Source organism: Canis aureus, chromosome 8, assembly GCF_053574225.1.
Source record: "Canis aureus isolate CA01 chromosome 8, VMU_Caureus_v.1.0, whole genome shotgun sequence".
Classification (NCBI taxonomy): Eukaryota; Metazoa; Chordata; class Mammalia; order Carnivora; family Canidae; genus Canis; species Canis aureus.
In genome coordinates this window covers 14,315,108-14,330,916 of record NC_135618.1, presented here as the reverse complement: position 1 = coordinate 14,330,916, position 15,809 = coordinate 14,315,108, and the positions used below count along the sequence as shown (strand labels likewise).

The 15,809-nt window shown below is 53.4% G+C and overlaps 1 long non-coding RNA gene across 2 annotated transcripts; it reads left to right on the top strand.

Moving 5' to 3' along the window:
• The first annotated feature begins 6,985 nt into the window (after positions 1-6,985).
• LOC144318349 (uncharacterized) lies at positions 6,986-15,526 on the top strand. 2 transcript variants are annotated; one of them, XR_013384221.1, is made up of 3 exons: positions 6,986-7,724; positions 8,662-12,305; positions 13,289-15,526. It is a non-coding gene; the product is annotated as an uncharacterized LOC144318349 (long non-coding RNA). The 2 variants fall into 2 exon arrangements; XR_013384220.1 differs by having other exon boundaries at positions 6,992-7,724; positions 8,662-11,197; positions 13,289-15,524.
• Positions 15,527-15,809: the final 283 nt, after the last annotated feature.

Sequence of the window (15,809 nt, the reverse complement as noted above, 5' to 3'; positions counted from 1 at the left end):
AGGTCAGACCAACACGGTCTCGCCAGTTTTATCAGCGTCACCCACGTGGTGGCTTTTTCTTCCTGAAGCTTTTATTTTCACCCAAGCGATACCCGAGGGGGAACTCAGCCCTTCTTTGTGTTCCCACAGGGGAAACTCTCCAGGAGGCGTTGCTGAGCAGTGTGGATCTCGTGAGATTTTGTTTCAGTTCCAGGGGAGATGAAGGCCAGAGGATTTGACCTTGCACCCCCAGGCCCCACAACCCCCTTTGCTTCCACAGACTGGTCACCTACAATCCCCACCCTCTGCATCAGCCTGAGGCCAAGTAACCCAGAGAGGCGAGGGAGGAGCACTTGTGAGGCCCCAGGTAAACTCTCTGAAGTGGATTCTCTGCTCCCACCCCAGTGACTGCAATCCTACATCCAACCACACCCCGGAGAGAGGCACAACCTCAAAAGACTGTGAAGAAGAGTCTTGCTTGGAGGCCCCAATCTAGCTGGAAGGGTGTGGGGGGGGGCGGGGGGGGGGGTCTGAAGCTGCATTTGTAAAGCAAGAACGCTGTTTGTAGGATATGACAAAGTGTGTGTGTGTGGGGGGGGGGGGGGAGAAGACACAGACAGTGACCACAGAGACTCTAGTATTTTTCCAGGTGCAACAAATGGGCCCCGAGACAGATTCCGGGACCACACAGGTTGGGTCAAACAGCTGCAGGGAGAAGCCTGGGAGGAGGTGAGGGGCAGGATCTGGAGCCACACCACGTGGCAAAATATGCTCTTAGAACCTTCTAGTTACGGAAAGCTAACAGTGAGACCAATATCCTTTCCTCCCCACCCCACTGGCCACTGCCACCTTCTTGTTCTGTAAAGGGGCAACTTTAGCTTATGTGCCCGCCCCCCCCCCCCAGCTGAGATGAAAAAGACAAGCTTCACTGGGACTAGAATAACTGGTTTACCAAGCCAAGAGGCAGCCCGGGGATTTCTAAGGCAGGAGGCCTTCTCCCTGCCCCTTGGTCGGTCTTCCCTTCCCGGGGCCGTTCACCAGCGGGCTGACCCCTCAAGTAGCCCTGCTCAGTTGGTTTAAATACACACCGTAAAGTTGGATACAGAATAAAACACGAGAAGGAAACTACTTTAAGCATGTGCTTATCCTGGGTGGTGAGATTAACGGTGTTTATTTTCTCTATGATTTTCTGTGCTTTCCAAAAAAATCTTTTTTTTTTTTGCAATGAATAGGCATTACTTTAGAGAGTAGAAAATAATTGGTGTCGCAAAGAAAGGGAGAAAAAAAGGCAGCATGAGTGGAGGGAAATAAGGATGGACTGGCAAGGCGCTGAGAGCTGGAGACCAAACCAAACCCAACGTCGGAAAACCAGGGCAGGTCCCAGAGGGGGGCGCCTTCGTTCCCTCCGCATCCTGGCTTCGCAAGCCTGCGGCCCGCACCCGCCCCGCGGCCCCGCACCCGCCCCCCAGAGGGCGCCCTGGGGCCGCCGCCCCGCTCCTCCCCCAGGCCGGGGCCACCGGCTCCGACCCGCAAAGCTCCAGTCGCCCGCGGACGGGGCTGCCCCGGACCCCGCCTCCGCCCCGGGCCCCGCCTCCGCCCCGGGCCCCGCCTCCGCCCAGGCCCCGCCTCTGCTCAGGCCCCGCCTCCGCCTCAGGCCCCGCCTCTGTCCCAGGCCCGGCCTCCGCCCAAGCCCCGCCTCCGCCCAAGCCCCGCCTCCGCCTCAGGCCCCGCCTCCGCCCAGGCCCCGCCTCCGCCCCAGGCCCCGCCTCCGCCTCAGGCCCCGCCTCTGTCCCAGGCCCCGCCTCCGCCTCAGGCCCCGCCTCTGTCCCAGGCCCCGCCTCCGCCCAAGCCCCGCCTCCGCCCCAGGCCCCGCCTCCGCCCAAGCCCCGCCTCCGCCCAGGCCCCGCCTCTGCTCAGGCCCCGCCTCCGTCCCAGGCCCCGCCTCTGCTCAGGCCCCGCCTCCGCCCAGGCCCCGCCTCTGCTCAGGCCCCGCCTCCGCCTCAGGCCCCGCCTCCGCCCAAGCCCCGCCTCCGTCCCAGGCCCCGCCTCTGCTCAGGCCCCGCCTCCGCCCAGGCCCCGCCTCTGCTCAGGCCCCGCCTCCGTCCCAGGCCCCGCCTCTGCTCAGGCCCCGCCTCCGCCCAAGCCCCGCCTCCGCCCAGGCCCCGCCTCCGTCCCAGGCCCCGCCTCCGCCTCAGGCCCCGCCTCTGCTCAGGCCCCGCCTCCGCCCAAGCCCCGCCTCCGCCTCAGGCCCCGCCTCTGTCCCAGGCCCCGCCTCCGCCCAAGCCCCGCCTCCGTCCCAGGCCCCGCCTCCGCCCAGGCCCCGCCTCCGCCTCAGGCCCCGCCTCCGTCCCAGGCCCCGCCTCTGCTCAGGCCCCGCCTCCGCCCAGGCCCCGCCTCTGCTCAGGCCCCGCCTCCGTCCCAGGCCCCGCCTCTGCTCAGGCCCCGCCTCCGCCCAAGCCCCGCCTCCGCCCAGGCCCCGCCTCCGTCCCAGGCCCCGCCTCCGCCTCAGGCCCCGCCTCTGCTCAGGCCCCGCCTCCGCCCAAGCCCCGCCTCCGCCTCAGGCCCCGCCTCTGTCCCAGGCCCCGCCTCCGCCCAAGCCCCGCCTCCGTCCCAGGCCCCGCCTCCGCCTCAGGCCCCGCCTCCGTCCCAGGCCCCGCCTCCGCCCAAGCCCCGCCTCCGCCCCAGGCCCCGCCTCCGCCCAAGCCCCGCCTCCACCCAGGCCCCGCCTCCGCCTCAGGCCCCGCCTCTGCTCAGGCCCCGCCTCCGCCCAAGCCCCGCCTCCGCCCAGGCCCCGCCTCCGTCCCAGGCCCCGCCTCCGCCTCAGGCCCCGCCTCTGCCCAGGCCCCGCCTCCGCCTCAAGGCCCTGCTGGACTTGGCTCCAACCTTGCTCAGCTACAGGGGGTTCACCTCTGCGCCCCCAGGGCACACCCAGGCGCTCTCACGACTGGACCCCACTGCTCCTGAGAGTGATTGCTTTGGGCTTGTGCAATTTAAAAAATTAGGGAAGTAAAACATGCGTAGTAATACGTAGTTATGACAAATCCCAAGTAATCTCCGTTCACCGCCACCTCTCGGATCCGCTCTCCGCAAGGAACCAGTGAGAGGCTCTTAAGTGCCCTTCTATACGTGCGGTCTGCTGTGGGTCCTGTACCTGGACGTACCTGCAGGTCCGTCCATCCACTCGAGCCTCCATGCCCGGAAGATTCGTCAAAATGTTCACGGTGGTCCTTGGCAGGTGGCAGAACGATTCTTCTTTTCTGGATGTTCTACAGTGAAAATGTGGGTGGGAGGAGGGTTGTTAGCATTTTAACGTCCCTTCTGCCCGTAAGGCTGCATGACCTCCTGACCTCCGCAGACGTGGCCTGCACCGAGGGCTGGCAGGAGGGGTGGCGGGGGGGCTCGCGGGGAGGGGTGCAGCGAGCACTCGGGGGGGCCCCCAGTCGCAGCTGCGGGGCGCGACTTCGTGATGGGGTCTATGATGCACCTGGCTGCTGCCCTCGCTTTCACCAGTTTCAAGAGCAGAGTCTCGAAAAAGGTTGGCTGCTGGCTTCTGGGAAATAACAATAGAATCACGAGGATGGTTTTATCAAAATACTGTGGATTAAGAACCTATTCGAAGGGGCTGGGTTTTTTTTTTTTGTTGTTTTTTTTTTTTTTTCGGATTCTTGCAAAGGGATTTTGAAAACTGCCTTTGATTTTGGAGGCCAGAGAACCCAAGTTCTGACTTAAGAGCGTATTCCAACAAGGCTGCATCTTCGTGGTCTTGGAGGGTTAGGAACCACCACAGGTCTCCTCCCCCCTCCTTCCTGGTTTCTGCAAAGCAGAGAAGGCTTCCGTGATCTGTTCTGAAAACCCGCGCGCAGCCAGGTCTTTGGAGGATGTTTGTGAGGGAAGGTGCGCAAGGCCCGCGAGGTTCCCTTTTGAAGCTGCTTTGCAAGGGTGGACTTTTTTGACTTTTGTATATGAAATTGATTTATTAAAAATACGTATACTTTAAAAACTACCACCTCAAAAGTAGTTAAAATGTTTGACATTTTGGTAATTTGTGGAGGAAACAAAGAACAGCCCTGTGTAAGCTTTGCAACCCCTGTGGATCAAGCATTCCCAATAAATGTTTTATCGAGCACCTGTGCCAGCGCCAGCCACTGTGATGCGCAGGGTGAGGCCAGAGAACCAGACCCCCGGCCCTACCCCTAGATCTCAGGGAATCGGCAGAAAACCTCATCTGCTTCCAGGCTTGTAGGAAAGGCCTGACTGAAGGGAGGCCCAGACTTTTACGTTTCACCAGCAAATAAAATTCCATAATGAATTTAGGGAACAGTGGTGGTGTGCCAGCTTTTAATTTTGCCAAGTAAGGTTATTCCAGAAGAACCTGTCCTCTGCTGGCACTACTGTTTATATAAAAGACAGGACACGCTGACATTAGAAAGGACATGATCCCAGAATAAAGGACTGACTTAAAAAAATAAACTCTATAAAACATTTTACCATATCATCTTTAATTTTTCATGTTTCCAAAGTGAAAATGTCAGCAGCTTGCATTTTGCCTGTTTTCATGTCTTGGCTACTAGAGCATGAGGACTATACATGAGTCTTTATTTGATAGGCGCTTTTGTTACACTATTTTTAGGCCATCGTGTTAAATATTAGTCAACACCGCCAAGCACACTGAAGTGAGAAATGTAGACATTTGGCTGAATTTATACTAATTCCTAATTTATATTAATCCTTGGATCCTACACTAATCCTGTACCCAAATTTTCCAACTAAAACAAGTATACCATTTATTTTTATTTTTTTAATTTAATTTTATTTAAACTCAACTAACATATAGTGTATTATTAGTTTCAGAGGTGGAGGTCAGTGATTCATCAATCTTATATAACACCCAGGACCCTCTTTAATGTCCATCCCCCAGTTACCCCTTCCCCCACCTCCTCCCCTCCAGCCTCCCTCAGTTTGTTTCCTATGATTAAGAGTCTCTTATGCTGGGATCCCTGGGTGGCGCAGCGGTTTGGTGCCTGCCTTTGGCCCAGGGCGCGATCCTGGAGACCCGGGATCAAATCCCACATCGGGCTTCCGGTGCATGGAGCCTGCTTCTCCCTCTGCCTATGTCTCTGCCTCTCTCTCTTTCTCTCTCTGTGACTATCATAAATAAATAAAAATTAAAAAAAAAAAAAGAGTCTCTTATGCTTTGTCTCCCTCTCTGATTTCATTTTATTTTCTCCTCCTTTCCTCTATGATCCTGTTTTGTTTCTTAAATTCCATACATGAGTGAAATCATATAATTGTCTTTCTCTGATTGCCATATTTCACTTAGCATGATACCCTCTAGTTCCATCCACATTGTTGCAAATGGCAAGATTTCTTTTTTGATGGCTGAGTAATATTCCATTGTGTGTGTATCTATCTATCTATCTATCTATCTATCTATCTATCATCTATCTATCTATATCACATCTTCTTTATCCGTTTAACTGGTGAACATCTGGGCTCTTTCCATAGTTTGGCTATTGTGGACATTGTTGCTATAAACATTGGGGTGCAGGTGCCCCTTCAGATCACTATGTTTGTATCTTTGGGGTAAATACCTAGTAGTGCAATTTCTGGGTCGTAGGGCAGCTCTATTTTTAACTTTATGAGGAACCTGCACAGTTTTCCAGAGTGGCTGTAGTAGCTTGCATTCCCACCAGCGGTGTGAGAGGGCTCCCCTTTCTCTGCATCCTCGCCAACAGCTGTTGTTTCCTGACTTGTTAATTTTAGCCATTCTGACTGGTGTGAGGCGGTATCTCGTCGTGGTTTTGAACCACCATTTATTTTAATTTTAGATTGCTTTTGTTGTTTCTGTTGAGTTTGGACTTTTAGTGCTTTCTAGATAATTGAAGGTCTTTCTACTTGGATTCTCATCAGTTGAAGGTACTTTGCTAGTGACCACCCAAAGATTTGGGCATTTTGATATCATATTCTTTGACCTAAAATATTTTCCAGTTATAATCATTGTATTTCAAGAAAGCAGTGCTTTGAAAGTGGGTTATACTAGCCAATTGCTTAAAATGAGAAAGGGGGCAGGGGCAGCAGATGTCCGGGGTCGGGAGGAAGAGAAGGAGGCAAGGGGTAGAAGCAGAGAAGGGCAGGGACAATAAGAATCAATTAAGGGGCGCCTGAGTGGGTCAATCTGTTCAGTGTCTGAGGTTGGCTCAGGTCATGATCTCCGTGTCCTGGGATCCAGCTCCTGTGTAGGCTCCAAGCTCAGTGGGGAGTCTGCTTCTCCCTCCCCCCGCCCCTCCTCCCTCACTCATGCTCTCTCTCAAATAAATAAACAAAATGTTTTTTAAAAATCAATTAAAATGAAAAGGATGCTATTTACGATTTTCTTAAACCTTTTCTAGGATTGAATCAGATCCTAGGACCAACAATCAACATCTTATTTCTTGAAAGCAGTCTAAAAAGGCACTAAATCATCCCAAAGTTGAAAGCCCTTTGTAGGAGAGGGCTCCCCTGACCTACCATCCCTTACCACATCTGTGGCGGCCGCTGGCACTGCCCAGCCCGGGCCGGGCGGCATAATGACAGGCCAGCTCCCTGGACGGTGAGGGAGCCAGGAGGTTTGCTGGGCACAGGCTCTGCTGAATTACAGAGTAGTAATGGAAACCTCAGCCGTAAATATGACTTTTCCCCCAAACGTACCATTAGCTGGTGTTAAAGTACTTCAGCCAGGGAAAGCAAGAGCTTTTCAAGTGGCTTTACCTTGTCTTGAAATGAAGAGTTTGACCCAGTTCCTGAATGTCTGGGAAAAGGATGCAACCTGAGACTTCTTGAGCTTCAATTTCCAAAGAACCTTCCATCAGAATGGACTTGGCAGAGAATTCACACAGCTCTGGCACTCCCCAGCCTTCATCCCCGGCCCTGTTCCCTCATTCTTTTTCGGGCAAGCCGTCCCAAATTGTCTGCAGCTGTCATGCAGACCCCCCCCCCCCCACTCCTGATTCCTTTTATGCCTGACTTCCTCCCAGAGCTGTACTCTTGTCCACTTGCTGCACATCTTCCACCCAACAGGCGCCTTGAACTCCGCATACCCCGGATCAAACTGATCAACTCCCCCCGCCGCTGACAGCAGCCTCCTCCCCCCTCTGTGCCCCTTTCTTTATACTTTGGTTAGCCACGTTGTCATTCATCACCCCGCCCAGGCTGAAAGCCATGGGGTCATCCTCAACCCATCCCCCTCCTTCACCCCCGTTCCCTAGTTGTCGCCGGGACCCATCCCCCACGTCTTGCTCTCCGTCCTCGTCCGCAGCCTCCAGGCCCTCGCGGCCTCCTACCCACGGGGGAACTACCCCCACCCGGTCGGGCCACAGCAGCTCCCCACCAGAACCTTCCGCACCGCCGCCAGGGAGATGAGCGTCGGTCTCCACCTGTCTCTCGCGAACCTGGTTCCCACTGCCGCTAGCACAACGTCCACACGGCGGGCCGAGGCCTTCCCCTTCGCAGCCCGCCCCTGGGACAGGCTCCACCCGTCCGCGGGAGCCCCCGTACCTGGTACCTGCGCGCTGCACCTGTGAGTTCCTCCTCCTGACTGAGGCCCGGCTGCGGCCAGGCTACGTCTTCCCCGCGGGCCGCAGGTGCTGGGCGCTGGAATGTGGCCAGAGGGTCCCGAGAGTCTCCAAGGATGTCTGCGGAGGAGTCTAGGACCGGAGCCTCACGCCTTTTCTCTTGTCCCCCTTTACGCCCCGCAGCCGGGACCAAAGGTGTGGGGGCTTCCGCGGTGGGGGCAGGAGGGGGGCCCCTGGGAGAGGAGGAGAGCGGGGGGGGGGTCCTGGGAGAGGAGGAGGGGGGTCCTGGGAGAGGAGGAGAGCGGGGGGGGGGTCCTGGGAGAGGAGGAGGGGGGTCCTGGGAGAGGAGGAGAGCGGGGGGGGGGTCCTGGGAGAGGAGGAGAGCGGGGGGGGGGTCCTGGGAGAGGAGGAGGGGGGTCCTGGGAGAGGAGGAGAGCGGGGGGGGGGGGTCCTGGGAGAGGAGGAGAGCGGGGGGGGGGGGTCCTGGGAGAGGAGGAGGGGGGTCCTGGGAGAGGAGGAGAGCGGGGGGGGGGGGTCCTGGGAGAGGAGGAGGGGGGTCCTGGGAGAGGAGGAGGGGGTTCCTGGGAGAGGAGGAGAGCGGGGGGGGGGGTCCTGGGAGAGGAGGAGAGCGGGGGGGGGTCCTGGGAGAGGAGGAGGGGGGTCCTGGGAGAGGAGGAGAGCGGGGGGGGGGTCCTGGGAGAGGAGGAGAGCGGGGGGGGGGTCCTGGGAGAGGAGGAGAGCGGGGGGGGGGTCCTGGGAGAGGAGGAGGGGTGGTCCTGGGAGAGGAGGAGAGCGGGAGGGGGGTCCTGGGAGAGGAGGAGGGGGGGTCCTGGGAGAGGAGGAGGGGGGTCCTGGGAGAGGAGGAGGGGGGGAAGGGGGCTCCTGGGAGAGGAGGAGAGCGGGGGAGGGGGCTCCTGGGAGAGGAGAGCAGGGGGAGGGGGGGCTCCAGGGAGAGGACAGCGGGGTGCCTGCAGCAGGCTCCGCAGCCCGTCCCCCTCGGTGGAGCCGGGCCCTGGACTCTCGGTCTCTCCCGCCTGAGCCTGAGCCTGAGCCTGAGCCTGAGCCGAGGGACCAGAAGCTGCCGGCAGGTGGCAGGTCCTGGAGGTGACCCCATGCTTGTCTACACACGCAGGAAGCCGGGCAACCGTGGCTCCCCCATCCCTCGCTCTCCGGGGGCCTGCAGCCCGGCCACGGCGCCCTCCCGCCGCCTCCCTTCGCCCCCCGGGAGCCCGTCTCTCAAGATCCAGATCCGCGGCCACCGCGGCCCGAGCTAGTGCATCCTCCTGGGTCCCCGTCCTTGGCCGCCCCCCCCCAGCAGCCCTCTGCGCCAGCGCGAGCCCCTCGGGCCCACCTCCTGGGCAGCCGGGAACCTGTGCCCCCCTCGGCGCCCCCCTTGCCTCCCCGGGGGCCGCAGAGCAGGCGCGGAGCAAACAGTTGCTGAGCTACTGAGCATTGACCACGGCTCCACAGCAAGCCACCTGGTCCCCCAGACCGCAGGTGACAGTGCAGACTCCCGCGGGGCAGTGTGTGAACCTCGCTGGGCCTTAGTTTCCGGCTCCGCTGAGTGGCTCAGTGGCACCTGCAGTGTGTCGGAGGATTCAATGACACCCTTTCGGCCAAGCACTTAGCACAGCACCCGGCCCACAGATGGAGCTCAGCAAACAGCAGCTCCTACCATTTGGTGGTTGTCTCTCTCCTGCATGCTCGTTCCCTCTTCTCTCCTTTCCCCCTACTCCCCTCCAAACGTTGCTTTTCAGGAACATTTCATTTTTTTTTTAAGACTGTTAATGTATTTATTCATGAGAGACAGAGAGAAGCAGAGACCCAGGCAGAGGGAGAAGCAGGCTCCCTGCAGGGAGCCCCATGCAGGACTGGATCCCAGGACCCCAGGATCACAACCTGAGCCGAAGGCAGATGCTCAACCACTGAGCCACCCAGACGCCCCTTCAGTAACAGTTCAACTCAGCAAATATCTCCTGAGCCCCAGGACTGTGCCAGGACAAACACACTCGCCACCCCAGGGAGCTTGATGGCTTTGGGGGAGGCAGATGCATAAACCACGAGCTGCAGCAAAGCTGAGTGATGGACGTGCTCACGGTTTTGTGGAAGCACGGGGAGGGGGCGGTCCCCCTGGGTGGGGGGAGACAGCTGGTCGGGAAGTGGTTCACAGAGGAGGTGGTCTGAAACAGGAGTCGGGGGGCCCTGGGCGAGGGGCAGGTGGAAAGGCGTGCGGGCGGCCAGCGCTGTGTGGTCTGGGAGCCGCCAGTGGTTCAGTCAGACTAGGCCGCTGGTTCTCACACTTGAGCATGCATCAGAACCCCCTGGAAGCCTTGGTGAAACGCACATTGCTGGGCATCTTCACCAGCCTTTCAGATTCATTAAATTCAGGGTAGGGCCTAAGCAGCTGCATATTTTTTTAGAGATTTATTTAGTTATTTTAGAGAGACAGAGAGAGAGCATGAGTGGGGGGGGGGAGAGAATCTCAAGCCGACTCCCCCCTCCCCCCCAGTGCAGAGCCCTACAGGGGGCTCCATCTCACCTCCCTGAGATCACAACCTGAGCTGAAACCAGAGGCAGGTGCTTAACCAGCTGAGCCACCAGGTGCCCCCCTGAGCTTTTGCATTTTTAACAAGTCGGGGGGGGGGGGGGGCGGTCCTCCTGTTGCCGGCCAGGGACCACGCAGTGAGCACGGGGAGCGGGAGAGGGGAGCAGGAATGGTGACAAGTAGGGTGGGCTTCACACGCCAGCTCAGGGTTTAGGTTCTATGACGACAGTCCCAGAGCAATGGAAGCGTTTTCAGGAGACCCACAGTGAGATCTGTGTGGCGCAAGTAGGTGCTAAGGGCACACGATTCAGAAGGGAAGGCATGTGAGGACTTGCATCCAGGTGAGTTGTGGGTGGTCTGGACCATGCTGAGCACGGAGCCCAGCCCCGGCCTCCCTCCCCTTCCTGCTCCTTTCTCCTGCTCACAAAGGAAGAGGTGATCCCTCTTCTCCAGGCCCAAAGCTTCCTGCCCTCCAGCGCCTCTCGCTGTCTCCTCTGGCGCCCGCTTCCTGACACCTTCAGCCTCTCTCCCCACCCCTTCCTGTTGGGCATAAAGCAAACCTTCAAACACATCCAAGCTCCCAGAAGCTCCCAGAATCCCACTATCTAGCTGCCTCTTTCAGCTGTTATTATTGATAATTTTGAAAAATGTATTTATTTTGTATTTGAGTGTAGTTGACACACAAGGTTACGTGAGTTTCAGGTGTACAACATAGTGATGGCACAAGTGTATACAACATGCCATGCTCGCCGCACACGGCAGCTCCCCTGTCCCCATAGGACGCCACTACGATACCATCCACTGTCTTCCCTGCCCCGTGCCTCTCATCCCCGAGACTGCTTCATTCTGAAACTGGAAGGGTCTACCCCGAACCCCCGCTCCCCTTCACCCATCACACCCACCTCCCTACCCTCTCCCTTTCAGTTTGTTCTGTGTACTATGGATCTGTTTCTGCTTTTTTCTTTATTTGTCCTTTTTTAGATTTCATGTATTGAATATTGACAACTTCCTTTTTAACCAAAAACTGCTCCGTAAATGGTCATCATTTCTTCACCCTGAGGTCTTGCCCCCACCCCACGCCACCCCACCCAGTCACATCTGCACCTGCCTAAACAACGAAATGGTAACCTGTTTTTTGGTGTTGTTTGGTTTAATAGCTTCACCACTACTCCCACCAGCATGTCCTAAGAGAACCCACATAAAAAGCTCTGGTAAAAATAGTTAATAAATGTAGAAAATGCCTCAACAGAATTGAATTTTTAAGCCTCTAGGCCTTTATTAACCTTCCAACTGCAAACAAGAAATCTGAATGTGATGGGAACATTTTCTTGTCCCTGAGTTAGCCAACATGATCCAATTTGTCTGAACTGATGAAATTAGAGCAAAATTGAGACTTATGTAAAGTATAATTCCATGGAGACATTACGTCTGCTACTCTCCTGGTCTGTGTAGAGCTCAGTTCCTTAGAAACGGGATTTATTATATATCACCTTTGCATTAACTACTGTAATGAAGTGTCCATGAATTGGCCATCATTTGTTTCTACATTTTGAATTTTTTAAAGACTTGAAGTAAAAATGGGTCCTGTGGGAGTCTGGGAGCAGAAGCAAAGACTGCTCTGAAAGGTCTTCACTCAAGTGTTGTAGATAAAACACAGAAATCTTCATCGAATCCAGTTCAAGCTCTTGACTATATAACAGGGATTGGCTTCTTACTGGAAGAGGCTATTTTCTAAATGTTGCTTATAGTCAGAGACCTCACATTTCTGTTTTGAGCTTTTCCCCTTCTTCTGGACCATTCAGATATTCTGAAATGTCTCCAAAATAAATTTCTGACTCAGGTAAAGTGCCATTTGCCTCATAATGTCAATGAATCAGAAGAGCTAGGCAGTTACGGAAATCAGAGAGGCCCATTTCTTAGTAAGTTTTCCCCTTTCAAATATTTCTCCTCCACTTTCTTCCTGCTGTGGTGCTGCAAAAATCCACACGCCAGCTCAGAGTTTCTCAGCTGTTCATGTTGTTCCCCAGAAGCAAAAATAATGTTTCTATTTTTCTAGTCAAGGAGAACACCAGCAATTCTTCCACCATTACCTTTGGAGAGAGAGAGAGAGAGAGAGCAAGAGCAAGTGTGCACAGGGAGAGAGAGAATCTTCAGCAGGCTCCATGTTCAGCATGGAGATCATGACTGAGCCCAAATCAAGAGTCTGATGCTTAACCAACTGAGCCACCCAGGTGCTCCCAGAAATTTCTCCTTTTACACACAATTCTGCTTCATTTACTTTATTTGGTGAGAGGACACAAAGCAGAATACCTGTGATCTTAACTCCTAAGACCCTCCTCCCTGGATCCCTCAGAGAGCTCCCACCAGGAGGAGACTCACCCCTAACCATGCAGGTAGAGAGGAGCCTATGCTGCATTCTGGGAGGGAGTCCCAGAAACCTAGTGGGATGGAGCTGGAGGAGGGGTAGGAGAGGACAGTTGGAGGTGTTTTCCTCCCCTCCAACTCTGGTGACCCTCTCCAGATTAGAAGAGAAAAATTGGTCGTGTTATTTTATACTGGAGGCAATCCAGTGAAATCCAAGTGTTGATCTTTCTGGTCTAGTTCTCTCACGTGCAAAGAATTTAGAAGTCGATGAAAAATGGCCAGAATATTGTCTGGCTCCTGCCAACTCAATTTGAAATTGGCTTTCTCAGTTCTCTTTTTCTCATCTGGGAAGAACCTAGACAGATTTCTGCCTGCAAATGATAAAATCCTGCTCTACTTACCCGCTAGATCTGCCTGCTTCTAGTCCAGTATAGAAGGTTGGCTCAAAATTACATTCATGACCATTGGGACCACTGGGGATTGTCCCAAGGGCGTTTAAGCTGCTGCCGGGGCCTAATAGTTTTCTTGAAGACTTGCAGTTTTTCAGAAAGGGTGTGGAAGGGAATCGGGGAGAAACAATAATAAATGAAAGCCAAAAATGTCCTGGAATGTCTTCAGGTATGACATCATGGAAATATTACCAACTCTTTGAAAGTTATCCCAAAGTTTAGCACATTATAAGGCCTAGTACCAGGTGGATACTTGCCAAAAATTTATAGGATAGAAGGAATAAATAGACTGCTGGAATGAACGAAAACATTTGATAAATACTAGGGATGTTCTTTATATTTTCTTTCATTTGTTTTGCTCTGAAAAATGTCTTAGACATTTCCCACAATCTTGTTTTCAGACTTAATCTGGTTTCCAAACTGATGAATACAACGGCCACTGGCCCAAAGGCCCCTTCATACCATCAGCAAAGGTGATGCAATAATGGCATTCCATCACTCGGTCCCTGTTAAATTGGAGCATAACAGTGGGAAAGTTGGACAAATTTATGCCACTGAAAATACATCAAACATTATCATGTGCTGAGGATTCTCCATGCTGCACGAGACCATCAAGAAAACAACCTATGAACTACAGAGGTGGGTGTGAACGCCATTTCCCTGGGCTGGCTGACATTCCTCTCAGTTGCCAGCCGAAGATGATCCGATGAAAGATGGAGATGGTCAGGTGTCACTCCTCTCAGCTTCAAGGCAGAAGTGGTCAGATGACAGGTGGAGATGATCAGGTGACATTCTTCCCAGCCACCAGGTGAAGATGATCAGATAATCAGGTTGTTTTTCACAGACTGTTTGTAGTAGGCATTTCTAGTAGGCCAGCCAGGAAGACCACAAGCACAACTGGGTGACTGATTATAAGCAAGACCAAGGATGTCAGCCCTTGCCAAGGGAAGGTTCTGAAGACATGAATGGCCTCCCAGTCTACACTCGGGTGCGTCCCAGGACTAGATCTCCCTAGCACCTTCCCCAGATCAGCACCCCAGGGGCCATGGAACCCAATGCCTACTCTCCTGAATCAACAGCATACTGAGCTGCTCAGTGGTTTTCAAACTGTGTCCTCTACAGTCTGAGATGTTCTTCCCAGGAGCCTTGGTTGAATTTTGAAAAAATTCAAGCACTCCCACTTCTAAAAGTCCTGCTTTTTTTTTTTAAATTGATTTTGTATGTTAGGCTTCCACTCTTTTATCAGAAGGTAACAGTGTGTTAAGCAATAATGATAGTCCAGGAGGCAAAGGATGAGGGTTCTGACAGTTCTAACCTGGGACCCTGCTTCTTACAGGCACTTAACACATGTTCTTTAGGTTGAAGAGGTGCTGCTTTCTCTGAACTTCATTTCCAAACCTCAAAATTCAGACTGAGTTTCCATTTCTGTGACTTTCACTGCAGGAAAACTGAAGCCAACCTGAAGTTAGGCCTTTTTTTTTTTTTTTTGCTGTTGTTCACCCAAACCAACACCTGTTGTTTACTGAACACCTAACTCATAGTAAGCACTTAATGAGTGTTTGTTGAATGGATGAATAATTAAATGAAATCATTTGTAAAATGAGCCTAAATCTACCTCCTTAGCTTAACTACTGAGATGGAGGATGATATATATATTTCAGATACAATGTAAGATCTAGTTCAGTTTAAATTAGGTCAAAATGCCAGGAAAATGTTAAATTATTTTTATATGATATTCTAACATACCATCTTTTTTCTCCCTTTAAGTTTACGCTGGCACATCACTGTTAACAGTATCTGTCAACAAAATGGCTATGAGCTGCATAAAAAAAAAAAAAAAAAAAAAAAAAAAAAAAAAAAACGAGTAACTTCGTCTATGGGATCAATGCCAAGATAGACATGCATACAAAGAATTTCAGGTTGGGCATGTCCCCAACTCAACATAAAATGGACTCAAGGGGGTATCCCTGGGTGGCGCAGCGGTTTAGCGCCTGCCTTTGGCCCAGGGTGCAGTCCTGGAGACCCAGGATCGAATCCCACGTCGGGCTCCCGGTGCATGGAGCCTGCTTCTCCCTCTGCCTGTGTCTCTGCCTCTCTCTCTCTCTCTCTCTGTGACTATCATAAAAATTAAAAAAAAAAAATGGACTCAAGGGTTGAGATGTTTTCACGTGTCTTTCACAAACCTCATCTGGTTGCTCTCCAAGAGGTAAGAGTCGAATTTTAGAGAAGGCTGTTCTACTTTTTGCATCAGAGTGATTAATGACCCTCACAGTTGAGTCATCATTTCCCGCACCTCGGAGTAGTGGTGTGCTGATAAACTGCCTCGCAAAAACCAAAACCAAACCAAACCAACAAAAAATCAATTCTGGTTGATTTGTGATATTTGCCACAAAATACTGCTGCTTTATAAAATACTGCTGCTGTGACCGGTGTTGAGCTACCAACATGACTGGCTTGCAAAATTTCTGAGTACTTAACAGTTGGATCTGGTGGGCTGGCGTGAGCTGCCTCAGGTGTACCTTCGTGTCTCTTTCTCTTCCACACTCCCCTACCTCTGGGGCTTTATATCTGCTCTTCTTCCTGCCTGGAATGTTCTAGGGACCTGTCTTATAACTTTGCAAACTAGCTCTTCAGCTCGGATTATTGGAATCCTCAAGTAAGTTAAACGGTGTTATAAAACACTTGGAAGGGTGTCTGGTACACCGTGAGTGCTGCTTAAGAGATGTTTATTAGTATTCTTTTCCTTCATGGATCATCAAGACCGAATTAGGTGTTTGTCTTGTGTGTGCCCAGCCTGCTGTACTTCTCCCGTGGTACCCCCAGACTGCAACGTACTGGCTTCCTTTCTGGCCCTTGTTAGCCCAGGCTTCATGACGGAAGGACCGACCTGGTGTACCGTTGCATCCATGGCTAACACAGTGC